Source organism: Sander vitreus, chromosome 18 (assembly GCF_031162955.1).
Source record: "Sander vitreus isolate 19-12246 chromosome 18, sanVit1, whole genome shotgun sequence".
In the NCBI taxonomy this organism is placed as follows: Eukaryota; Metazoa; Chordata; class Actinopteri; order Perciformes; family Percidae; genus Sander; species Sander vitreus.
Genome location: NC_135872.1, coordinates 22,380,133 through 22,392,561, shown reverse-complemented (window position 1 = coordinate 22,392,561; position 12,429 = coordinate 22,380,133).

The window sequence follows — 12,429 nt, the reverse complement described above, 5'->3', positions numbered from 1 at the left end:
ACAGTGCATAATAATAACATACTGAGCAAACACATATTACAGTAACATTTGTAAATGAAACGTGGATAGCCAAATAATCTAAAATCGTTCTAATGGTATCTCTATGCCTTTTACCAATCATTTTCATATTATGAATGTATTACTCTACAGTACAAGTCGTAGTACTGTTTGTAGTTACCTGATGATGTGTCTCTATGTCGTCCTAGTTCTGGGCTGCTCAGATGTTCTTTGCAGTTGGAAGTGTCGCCCTCCAAGGCTCCAGTTACATCACTGCTCTGCTCAGGTGACGATGCTCTACTGTCACTTGCTAAATCACTTATACTGATATCGAAAAACAACTTCAGCTCCTTCAAGACCATGTCGAACTGTTTTTTCATCTCAAACTTAGGGCTGGCGTTCACGTCAGAGGCTGGACTGCCGCTCTTCGGGGGAACAGGGGAGGACATTGACTGTGGGTTAAAATCGTCCTGGAAGTACTCGGGGGAATTATAAGATGATTCACAGTTAGGCTGTTGCTCTGGCGACCCTAGAGCAATGACATCTGCTGCTGAGATAAAGGTCGGGAGGTCATTACAAATGGTAGCACTGCATGTCAATCCCTTTGCCGTGTTCTCAGTTTGACATTCAAATCTTTCCATCTCCTCCTCCTCCTCCTCCTCCTCCTCCTCCTCTTCTGGTACCTCATCATGCTCATTGCTCTCTGGCATAAAGTGGTAAAGTTGCCCAGGTAGGCTGGTGAGGAGAGGGCTGTTGCTCAGGCTAGCATCATCATCGTCGTCGTCATCATCATCTAGCGAGAGCTGGATCTTTTCGAAAGTGTCAAAACCCCCTGGCGCACGTTCGTTGAAAGTGTAGCCAGATGCCACTGGGGAGAATGTGTCGTTACAGTTTGGGGCTGTGGGGTTTTTGTCAGCGTTTTGTGAATGGGGTAATTCATGTGGACCTGGCACAACTGCATCACTTGTTGGGGGAGACGTGAAAGCCAAAGGGTCTTCTTTCTGTTCACCCATGAATGTCTCAGCCCTGTGTTGGGCATCAGAGAAACACCTGAGCTTGTTTTCGTGTTCATGTTGACTAACTAGGGTTAACCTGTGGCTGCTTTCACTCATTTTGCCCTCTGCACATTCACTGATACATTCCTCAGTCATGTCTCCGTTCTGTTGACTTTGTTGCTGATGATCATCCTCTGATTTCACTAGTGTCTCTGAATTACCATGCACATCCGTTTCTTCAACACTTGCCTCTTCTTTTCTGTCCTTTTCCTCTGTTGTCCCTTCCATTGTTGAAGCGACACTGTATAGGTGATCAGACAAGCATTCAATGTTTTTCCAATTTCCCAATTCCTCATTAATGTGTGTTAATGTACTGCCATATGTACTTATTATTTCCTCTGTCCAGTCACTGAAGCAGTCATCAGTTAACATTTCACCTAGCTCTTCTGTGTATTTTTCATGTTGTTGAGGCAGTTTTCCCTCTAAACCTGATGAGTTTTCTGACTTCACATGTTCATCGGTTCTTAATTCTTCTTCAAAACTCGTCATTCCTTCTCTTTCTTGCTTTTCAGTTTGTACGTATTCAACCTCCTGTGTCTTCAGGTGGTCAGGACTGACAGGAGTTGAGCCGGAATGATCCTGCTCTTTCAACCGATGTCTCAAAGTATCGAGGCTTTCTTGTTTTTCATCCCCTGCAGGAGGCTTTGCTGGCCTGCATGCACTGCTGCTGGGACTGGATTTCCAAAGACAGCTGCCTTCGTTGCCAGTCCTGTGTGTTTTGTTGGTAGCGATTGTACAAGCCTTTGGTTCTGTGTATGACTGCCATAAGTCATCTTTTTCATCTTCGCACTGCTGTGCTCTGCTTTGGTAATTAAACCGTCCAGTGTGTTTGGGGGCCGAAACTTCCTGTGATAGCCGGGCGTCAAAACAGAGGGAAAGAGGGGTTTCCATCTCGCTGACTTTTACTGATGGGAATAATTTTACACCTGCAGTACTCTCTGAGTTACAGGGTTTCTCCTCAGCCTTCCTGTCAGTTTCACTCCAGATTGCAGGGTCAAATATACTGAAAGGGCTAGCATCATTATCTCCTTCAGCAGGCTCTTGACTGATTCTTGGGGGCATTGGAGTCTCTGTTGTGTGATCCGCCGTTTCACTCCGAGCTTTGGCTATCATCTTGCCAGCATGCTCTCTCTCCCCACAGAGGTTGTCAGCTTCAATACTCACGCTCTCAATTGCGATATTTCTGGCTAATGCCACATCATAAGAAACAATTGATCCCTCAGCACATTCAGCAGCAGAAGGGATGGAGTTTTTGCTCATGCCATTCACATTAACTTGGCCTTTTGTTTCCCCATCACAGTCGGCAACGTTTCCATTTCCACAAATCTGCAATTCTAATATTTTTTCCTCATTTTTTACCCCTTCTGCCAAGTTTTCAGAGGGTTGCTCTTCTGGGGTTGAGTATAATGATTTACAGTCTGCATATTCATTGAAAGATATAAGTCTGTTACCCTCTTCCCCTTCCTTGCTGAAAAGGATATTCTCACTAAATCCATGCTCGTCCCTCTTCTGATTGCTCTCTTCAACTTCTGCGGATTGGCTCAGTGTATTACAGAAACCTGTGTCACGTAAAGCATCTTCATAAGAGCAATCAGACTGACATCTGATGCCCTCATCACTTGAACTGAGGGTGATTTTTTTGATTGGACTTACTCTATTTTGCACCTGTCTCCAATCTTTGTCATTTTCAGCATGAAGACTGCAACCACCAGCGGCCTCGTCTTCATGTGATTTCCCCAGCCGTTTGCAATCAGGATGACTGGATGGGTCTTTTGAAGTGTGAGACTCTGCTAATGCCCCACCTGCATCATCTGCTGGGTATGAGCTGAGTTTGTCAGTTTCAGTAACTAGAGGCTGCTCATCTCTCACCGGAGGGTTGAAGCATCTTTCAGCAGCAATCATACAGACTTTAGATGATCCTGTGTGTGCATCCTCAGTGTGTGACATTGTCAACCTAGTAATAGCGGTGACAACTAATCGGGTGTCTTCTGGTTGCTCATGAGGTTTCTCATCTTCAATATCCCCACATTCTGCTAGGCATACCTGGCCCGCACTTTCCCGCAAGGTACTTGTTGATGATGGGGAGCCAATGGTTTTCCGAAATGTGAAAAGCTCTGGGAAGTCAAACCGGATTTTGCCACTGTGGTTGTTTGTCATTGTGCAATCTGTCTTTGGTCGTTTGAGGGGGGGTGGTGAAGTAAGCTCTCCCTCAGTTTGTGGACTGACATCTTCTCGTGTGATTTCATCCATTTTCTTCTGTCTGCTAAACCTGAAATAGAAACAGCTTGAGTGTGACCACTGCATTTGAAAGCCACACTGCTCAGATCAATAAGTGTCACTCTATCGAAAGAATGCAATCAAGTCAGGAATACTTCTAATGCATAGCTTATTTTTTGGTATATAACTCTAGACAAAAAACAAGACTTAGAATACAGACTCAATCTAGTGATTAAACCTCTGCCTGTACTATCATTATAGTCCATATTTCTGTCTGTATTACCATAATAGCCCATGTGCTCTGTTGTATAAAAGCTACAGTCACTCACCATACACCAAACATGCAGTTCAAAACACAGAAGTAATCCCACAGCAAACCACAACAATTAAGCATATTCAGTAAGTGGATTTCCTATACCAGAACAGATTGTTACACAGCATGCTGTTGATTCACTGTACAACATACAGAGATGGCACGATAGCACAGTCGCTGTTCTGTTGCTTCCCTACTTTAACACCCCAATCAGGAACTGCTATGCATCAGTTTCTGACAATGCTGGCTTTGTTTCAATGCACACATAGGCTTTTATTTATTTATTTATTTTTACATCAGCAAGCACAGGTGTTAGTAATAACATTAATGACAGATCTGTTCTATTCAATTGTCCCAATAAGCAATGGCAGTGTGACAGTGAGCCAGCATGTACAATACCTGAAACCAAAGCAGCTAAATTGAATTCAGCCATCATTACTAAACTGTACTCATTGTTTCATCAATGTTACTGTGGCCAGCTACCTTTAGCTAAGGTTTGCAAAAATATATATATTTTGAACCTATAGCTAGCTAACGTCAGCTTTGTTGGTAATTGTTATATTAAATGTATAACGTTATGTAGGCTACTTTACAGCTTTGGTCAGTGAGTTAGCCAGAACAGAGTACAAATGGCTAACGTTAGCTTTTTCAAAAACGCTTGGATTTGCTCTATTAGCATTGCTAGCTAGCTAACATTAACGTTAACATTATCCATTTTTCACAACTCAAGCCAGCACCTCGCTATTTACATGTCAAACATAATGATTTTGTATTTGAAAGGTAACGTTAGCGGTTAGCTAGCTTAGTGAAATATATTCTAACAGTTTAACTGAAAAATATAGACGTTAGCACGAGCAAACCTTTCATACTCTTTAACTTAAATCTTACTTTCGGACATTGATTTTGACATTTGCTGACATGTTAAGGTAACGTTAGTAATATATTTTACTTTTTTAACCAGTTATTATTAGCTAGTTACTTCCAAGTTACTCACCTTCGAAAATTAGTTTAGCTTTAAGCCTATCACACCTAGCCAAGTTATTTGGGTTTGTTGGCTAGCTAATGGTACTTTTACTGTGTCGTGTTCTTGTTATCCTGTACGTGGCGCCAAACTAACGTTACTGCTGCTGAACGAAGCTCTCTCTCACGCTAGCCTATGGCGCTAGCTAACATGATGTAGCTAGTGTGGATTTGCGTCTCAGCTTTATTAGCTAGAGAAACCCGCAGTTTCTACTTTCTAGTGCTGGGAGGCACAGTAAGGTCAGTTAAAAAAAATAACTGAACTTTAATGTAAACATATGTCATGTAATATGAAACTTGCTTGTTTGTCATTTCCTGCTGCCTTTATTGTTTTTATTCCTCGAAGCATCACATCACGTTATATCGTTAACGTGTATTCTCAACCACACACTGGGAGCGAGAGAGACAGATACACACTGCTCTCTCTCTCTCTCTCTCTCTCTCTCTCTCTCTCTCTCTCTCTCTCTCCCAGTGTCTGTCTCCTCCTCTCAGTACATCAGAGCAGCAGTGTGTGTTTAGCAGCAGCATCCTCTGGACCCGGACCGCTTGCTTTCAGTCGAGGCTGACTTTTCTCCTGCATAAAGATAAAAACACAATAGAACACAGTAAAACGCTAATATAAGCTACTAGTGGCTCGACAGAAGAGCAGCTTCAGACCTTTGAATCGCTTCTTTGTTTTCGTCTTCGCAGGTTTTTGGACCACTCCAGACATCAGACCGGACTTCTCCTGTTGACTCCGCACTCTCGCAAGGTAGGATGGATGCTCTGTGTGATAGCCTAGTATGTTTAAGGATTAAACATTAGGTTACTCTGGCTGCCCACACACACACATATACACACACACACACACACACACAAACACACACACACACACGCGCACACACACACACACACACACACACACACACACACACACACACACACACACTAAAAGCTTTCGATCAACAAAAGTGTAAAGACGGAGACAAAATCGGCATTGGTGACAGCTGGTTTATGCAATCTTGCAGATAAATGCAGTTTGTGAATTTTTGTCGATTATAATTGTGACTTTGCGTGGGATGTCTGATGTCTGCACGACGTGGCATGATGTGTGGTGTGATTCTGGTGTAGTTTGGCACTGGTGCTGATGTTGCAAGGGTGTGTGTGTGTGTGTGCGTGCGTGCGTGTGTGTGTGTGTGTGTGCAAGAGGAAGATGGGGGTGTGGTGGTGTGTCTCCTTTAGCCCACATCATCATCCTCACAATGAGGCTACTTATTTGCAAGTCAATGCAGGCATGAGCACATCTCATCCAGAAGCCCCTATGCTTATTGTACCCCCACCTCTCCTGCACACACACACACACACACACACACACACACACACACACACACACACAGACAGACACATTTCTAGAGAATAAGGACAGCACGATTACACAGAAATTCCAGATTCCAGATTCCCTTGGATCAAACCCCTAAGCTGCATAGTTCCCATATGATGTTGCTTCCCTTGGCTGGGGCTCTGCCTGCCTCTCAAGGTCATCCCCTGTTGGCAAAAGAAGGTAAAGGGACAGTGTTATATATGAGCCTACTGCCTGGCTCAGGGGCAGGTCGGCTGGTTCTCAAAGGACTGTAAAAATGTGTCAGTCCACACCTGTCTGCTGATGTGTCACTACAGCTAAGATGTAGTCTCTGTTTGGCTCCGGTGTGGCCCCAGTGGACTAGAAGACAAAGGGTAATGACTCAGGTTTGGAGGCAGCATGGTGCTTTGCTCTGCATTGCACTGCACGCTGACCCAGAGTGTCTTGTCCCAGACTCGGTCCCTCTCATTTCTCCAGCTAAAATAAAGCACTGACATTTGCTGATTATGCACCATGCTGTGTTTTTTTTTTTTTCTGTAGATGTGAGTAACATGTGAAAACCATTAGCATGCATAGAATTAAGAGCTAACGGGGGTGAGGGGTGGGCGGGGTGTGTTCAGTGTTTTGTACTAACGAGAGTGTCATGCCTCTGAATCCGTCTCCAATCACACCCTGATATTTTTATGTAACTTTCCTTGCGTTTATCATTTTTGCTGTGACTTGTGCCTCTTTTCTTTGACTGCTACTCTTCTCCTGTCTTTATCTGTTGTACAGACAGTGAACATGTAACTGAGTGAGCTGGAGAATGTAGATGGAATTTTATGATTTTCACATATGTAGACTGCTGAGTCTGACCAGCGCTGAGAGCTTTGGTTCAGCTATCTAAACACTAGAAGACAGTTTTCATTCCATTCCTCATTTATTATTGCAGTACAAGGTTGATGGTGAACCTTGACAGGACAGATGAGAGACTCGCGAGGTTCTTACAAAGCCCTGAAAAACGACAATCACTGGAGATATTGGCCTGAGAACGGAAAGTATGGAAGCAAAAACTGACGATTCAAATAACTCAGATCTGTGAAAACAGACACAAAAGGTCTTTAATTTAAAAATGCGTAGGGTGATGATGTTTTGAAAGCACTCCACCATACCATGTTGCCACTTGCGTCACTTAAAAGGTTGTGCAGTTGCAGGTTCTATATAAAGTGAGCTGAGGGGGCGGTATAAAAGAAATGTGTTTGCCTTAATTAGTTTGCCTTTTTGTACACCTTAAATTAAACACTCAAGATCATTTTTTTCACAAGGAGTAAAAAATAATCGCATCTTATTATACAAGCTAGTTTTGATGAGACCCAGACTGAATTATTTGGAAAAATAGCTGCCATTAGGACATAAAGCTAGGCCACCAGCAACACGCTGACACAATACAGATGCTGGTTGCATGAATGAAGGAAGACTGAGTGAATGAGTAACACTTGCATTATGATGCAGTGCGAGCTATCGTGAGCACATTGTGAACATACTGTATTTGTCTTTTGTAAGTTGTAGTCAAAGTTTGGTCAGATGCATAATAATTCCCCATAGGTTCGAAGGTGTGATGTCTTCAAATGCAGCACTTGAGCTCAATTCCTAATGATTTCTGTAGTCCTGGGATGCAAAGTGCACGTGAATTAACTCAACCTGCTGTTCATACATGCTGTAGGAATACAATTTACCTTACTGTTCTATCTCACAAGCAGTCAAACGCACACACACCTACACAGTGGCATAATGGCGAAGGCTGTCACGCGTCTTGTGCTCATATCTTTCCCAGGACACATCTGTCTCGCGCTGCAGCTGCTGTCTTCAGGCTCAGCCCATCTTGTCTGACAGCATATAGTAACAGAAACCGCCGTAAACCGTTATAGCACACCGCCTTCTCACTTTCAATACACCACTGAGAGACTTTTTCCCCCGCAAGTAACGGGATGTTTCTGATAGCTAAACAAAGAAAAAGAAGAGAGGCTAGTTTCTAGCTGTCATTTGTCGGACCCTATTGTTTAATCGTCAAAATCGTCATCTTCTAATATACCAACCACATTCAAAACAAAACACATTCACATTGCAACTGCAGTTGAAGGGTCACGTGGTCAGTTATGAATGAGAAAATTGTACAACTTCCTCTCCTTGTCAGAAGCAAGTGAATGCACTTAGGATGCCCAGCGGGTGACATAAACAGAAAGCAGCTTTGGCAATGCGCTTGAAAAGCTCCAACTTAAAAGATGCAAGGTTTTTATCTGAACACTTCTGTGTGCTCACATTGCGTGTGCTGTGTCGTACCTAATTGACGGAGTATTGCCTCCTCACAAGTGTCCTCCTCCTGTAGTGTCAGTTTTGTTATCAATGCTTCCTAAGCTGGGACGTTGTTATTTTCTTGTATTTGGGAAGGCAAAAAGAGTATGGCCACGATTTGCACAAAATGTTGCCTATCCCTGAGAAATTCATCAAGGACGTGCCAGAAGAGACAATTTTCGGTGAAAGTGTGGATTCTCATCTCCACCTGTCATAAGCCATTCAACTTAATGGGATTCTTTATTCTTTTAATGAGGCAAAATTGTTTCACTGATTTCACTTTCTTTTCACCGTTATCCATTAAATAACTGTATGCCCTATTACCATACGAACAATGTAGCCTTTGTCATACCTGCAGTGATTTAAAGGCGCAGTAGGTAAGACTTATAAAACTAACTGTCTGTCATATTTGCTGAAACTGACCCTATGTTCCAGTAGAACTACATGAAGGCGGTCATTTAAAATAAATCCGGCTCCTCTGGCACCACCTACAGCCTGTAGTGTGATTTGCAAAAATCCACCGCTCCCTGTTCAGATGCACCAATCATGGCCGGGGGGGGGTTGTCTAACTGCGTGTCAATCACTGCTCATGCACACGCATTCATTCTCTCTTGTAGGGGGAGGGGCTTAGGAGAGCATTTTGGGCTTTAGCAGAAAGGGGGGGGAGGGACTGAGAAGTTGTCGATGTTCAAATTGTTTGGCTAAGTCCTGGATCTTCACAATCCTACCTACGGCACCTTTAATTTGTAATACATTCATTTCTTTGTATTGTCCCTTTAGTTCACAGGCAGTGTGGAAGCACGATTTGTCATAACTTGAATTTCAGTTTTGTAAATGATAAATCCTGAGTTCCTTCAGGGTTTCCCCCAGGGCAGTTGTTAAGCACGGTGGCAAGTGTCTTTTTTCGACGAGTGCACTAGTGGGCTCTACACGCGTTGATGTAGAGCCCACTAGTTTCTGTGATACCAAATAACGGAGGGAATCTCTAAATAGAGAATTAAAAAACAATGTCATAGGGCCGTACATTAAGTCAGTGCTAAAAGCCAACTGGAGATTTGAAAATATGACAAACGTTACATCTAATTTTCCAGCTTTCCTGTAACTGTAGTCTTAAAAAATAAATAAAATAAATAATTCCCAGTGGCTTCGGCCGGGTGGGCGGAAATTTAGGCCCGGTGGACCACCAAGCTTGCGGTACACTGGGGTGGGGGGAACCCTGTCCTTGGTGGACTTGGGTCATGCTATGGCTGGCTTAAAAGCAATTTTCAGAATTGGATTTCAGGGCAAAGTACTGCATATCTATCTTCCTTGGACAAATGGTTTCCAAATTGTGGCGCAGGGACTGTCTGAACTGCTTGGGAAGTTTCTGAGGGGTCTTCATGAAATGAGGAATTTATTTTCATTCTCAATTCACCAAGGATAACTTTTCTGATTGATGTGTCACTCTCTCCACGGTTTTTCCCTCGACACCAACAATGTAGCCATCTAAATTATACCTACAGATGCACACAGAGCTCTTCCTCACACTCCATTTCACTTCCTAAAATAATTTGACCCCTGTGTATATTGAGGTCTGTATGAAAAAAGACATACACAGAGAGAGAGAGAGAGAGAGAGAGAGAGAGAGAGAGAGAGAGATCTCCGTCATAATAAAACAATACAAACCCTATCTCTGGCCAATTCCATCCTGATAGAAGCTCAAACAAATAGGTCTGGATTTTGATGGGAAATACATTTATTTGGGTTCTTGCCAAGATTTAGATGAGAAGAGAAGATTGATTAGACTCTCACGAGAGTGCTATCGATTTTCTCATCTAACCTTCATCAAGAAAGCAAATAAGGGTATTTGCCAAAATGGTGAACTGTTCCCTCAAAGCACCATTACATTGGCATGGCATGTTTTAGCTAGTAAATGACAAATCGTCATCACTTATGAGTGTGCCAAGTAGACTTTACGTTTGATTTTGATATTCTACCTTCCATTCAACTATTGCTTTCCATTTATTTAACTACAGCATACACGTCAACTTCAGAGACTCTCTTCAGATAATCTATCACAGATAACATCTGTACTGTATTTGTATGGCCTAGTTGAACTGTAGTAATGGAATTCAGAGCAGGGAGCATTTAGGGAAACCTATCTTGATGGTGTGTTCAGGACAGTTTGACATCTAGAGTAGGCGTGGGCTATAGGACACAAAGATCATGATTTTTTTTCACGATCCATGATCTTATCCCAATTCTTTTCCCAATGTATGCTTTTAAGACTATTTTGCAAGTTACTGAACAGTACAAAGAAACAAATGTCCATATTTAAAGAAATATAGCCCTAACAAGGTAACAAAACAGCACACCAAATTCGGTTCTCAAATTAAACACTTTAAAGGTTCTTTCCACCCTCCTGTTGTTCTCGGCTCATATTTGAAACCATATTCAAAGTTTCTATATTAGAATTTTGGGTTTCTTTCAACCAAATTGTCAAAGAACAATCACGTGGATGGTTCCATTCAACGCTCTTCACAAGTAAAATAAATGATCAGTCCACTACTTTCATTGAATGTGGGTGTTTTATAATATAATACAATAATAATAATAATAATAATAATTGGTAAAAGAACATTGAAAAAATGGTCAAAAATGTCCTAAAAAGTTCAAAAACGTCAGAAAAAGAATGAGAAAAACGTCAAAAAGTGTCGAAAAAGACGACCAAAAACGTAAAAAAAAAAAAAAAAAAGGTTTTAATTTTAAATTTTGACCTAGAAAAAAAAAAAAGTTGCATGGTCGACGGGAAGACAACACAAAGGTTAATACTATCAGCGGTGGGTAACCCTAACCCTGCTATCAGTTACTTTTCCAGATATTTATCGTGATATTTTGGGAGATTTGTACTGTTTAACCCTTGTGTTGTCTTCCATTCCACCATGCGTCGTCCTCAAAAAATGAAAACCTTCCTAGGTCTCTTTTTTCGACACTTTTGGCGCTTTTGTCAATGTTTTTTGCACTTTTTGTTGTTGTTGCGTTTAATGCTTCTTTTCACTACCAAGTATAAACACCACTAACACCAACTTATTACCACTACTTTTACAATTGTTTTTGGAATTCATGGTCAATAATAATCTTGATTTATAGGAAATCATATCTAATTCTTGAGTTAAAAAAGCAGAAATTATGAATTATTTAGACTAATATTACAGGAAGGATAATCACAGAAGCGTATATGTCACCGTTCAGTGAGGATACTGTTTCGAAACATTAAAAAATGATTAAAACACCCAAAATGCAATGAAAGTAGAGATCCGATCTTTTGTTGTACTTGCGAAGCGCTTTGTATGGAATCATCTGTGTTATTTTTGGGCAATCAAAATTAGGTAGTTAAAAAGAAACCCGTGTTTCTGATATAGACATTTAGAAAATGGGTCAAATTTGACCCGAAGACAACACAAGGGATATAGCAGCCGAGCTAATCGTGTAGCAGGGGAAACACTGCTGAATGTGCACTGTGGCACGATATAGCCATCTCTCTGTAAAGGCAAATCGTGGAGACATTTTAATTGTCATAATATCGTCACATGACATCACACACCCCTAACCTAGTGTATGACACTTGGCTGCCGAAATGCGGTGCACTCCTGAACTATGTTGTGACACAATCAAGCAATGAAAATGAAGAATTGGCAAACTGGAAAGCTTTTAAAAATGTGACTACAGTAATGTATTGCGGTAGAAAAGGTTGCCGTTTGGCAGCAAGCTTCAGAGTTGGATGTTGGAGCTTCTTTGAAAGCATCGCAGGGAACGTTTTGATGACAGTCCCTGCATACCACACAGCAACATTGTACCAGTGGCATTCAAAAAAAAGGTAGCAAAGTGATGCAGCGTCTGAGCGTCCTTAGATGGAGCTCTGCAAAAACCAATGCAGCATGGCGGGCCTCAGTATACCACTGCAGCACCTTTTGGATGCTTGCCTGGGTCTCCTTTCCCCGAGACAGATTGGCACCACACACACTGTTGCTACCCTGTATCTCCCTTGGTCTTTATAAAGCTTAAGAGGTCTAATAAAACATCTCAGCAGAGAGTAATAGTAGTAATGCTCCAGAACTCTAACCCATCTTTTGAAAATTATGATGATTACGGGTTGGTTAACGAACTAATCAAGGCCA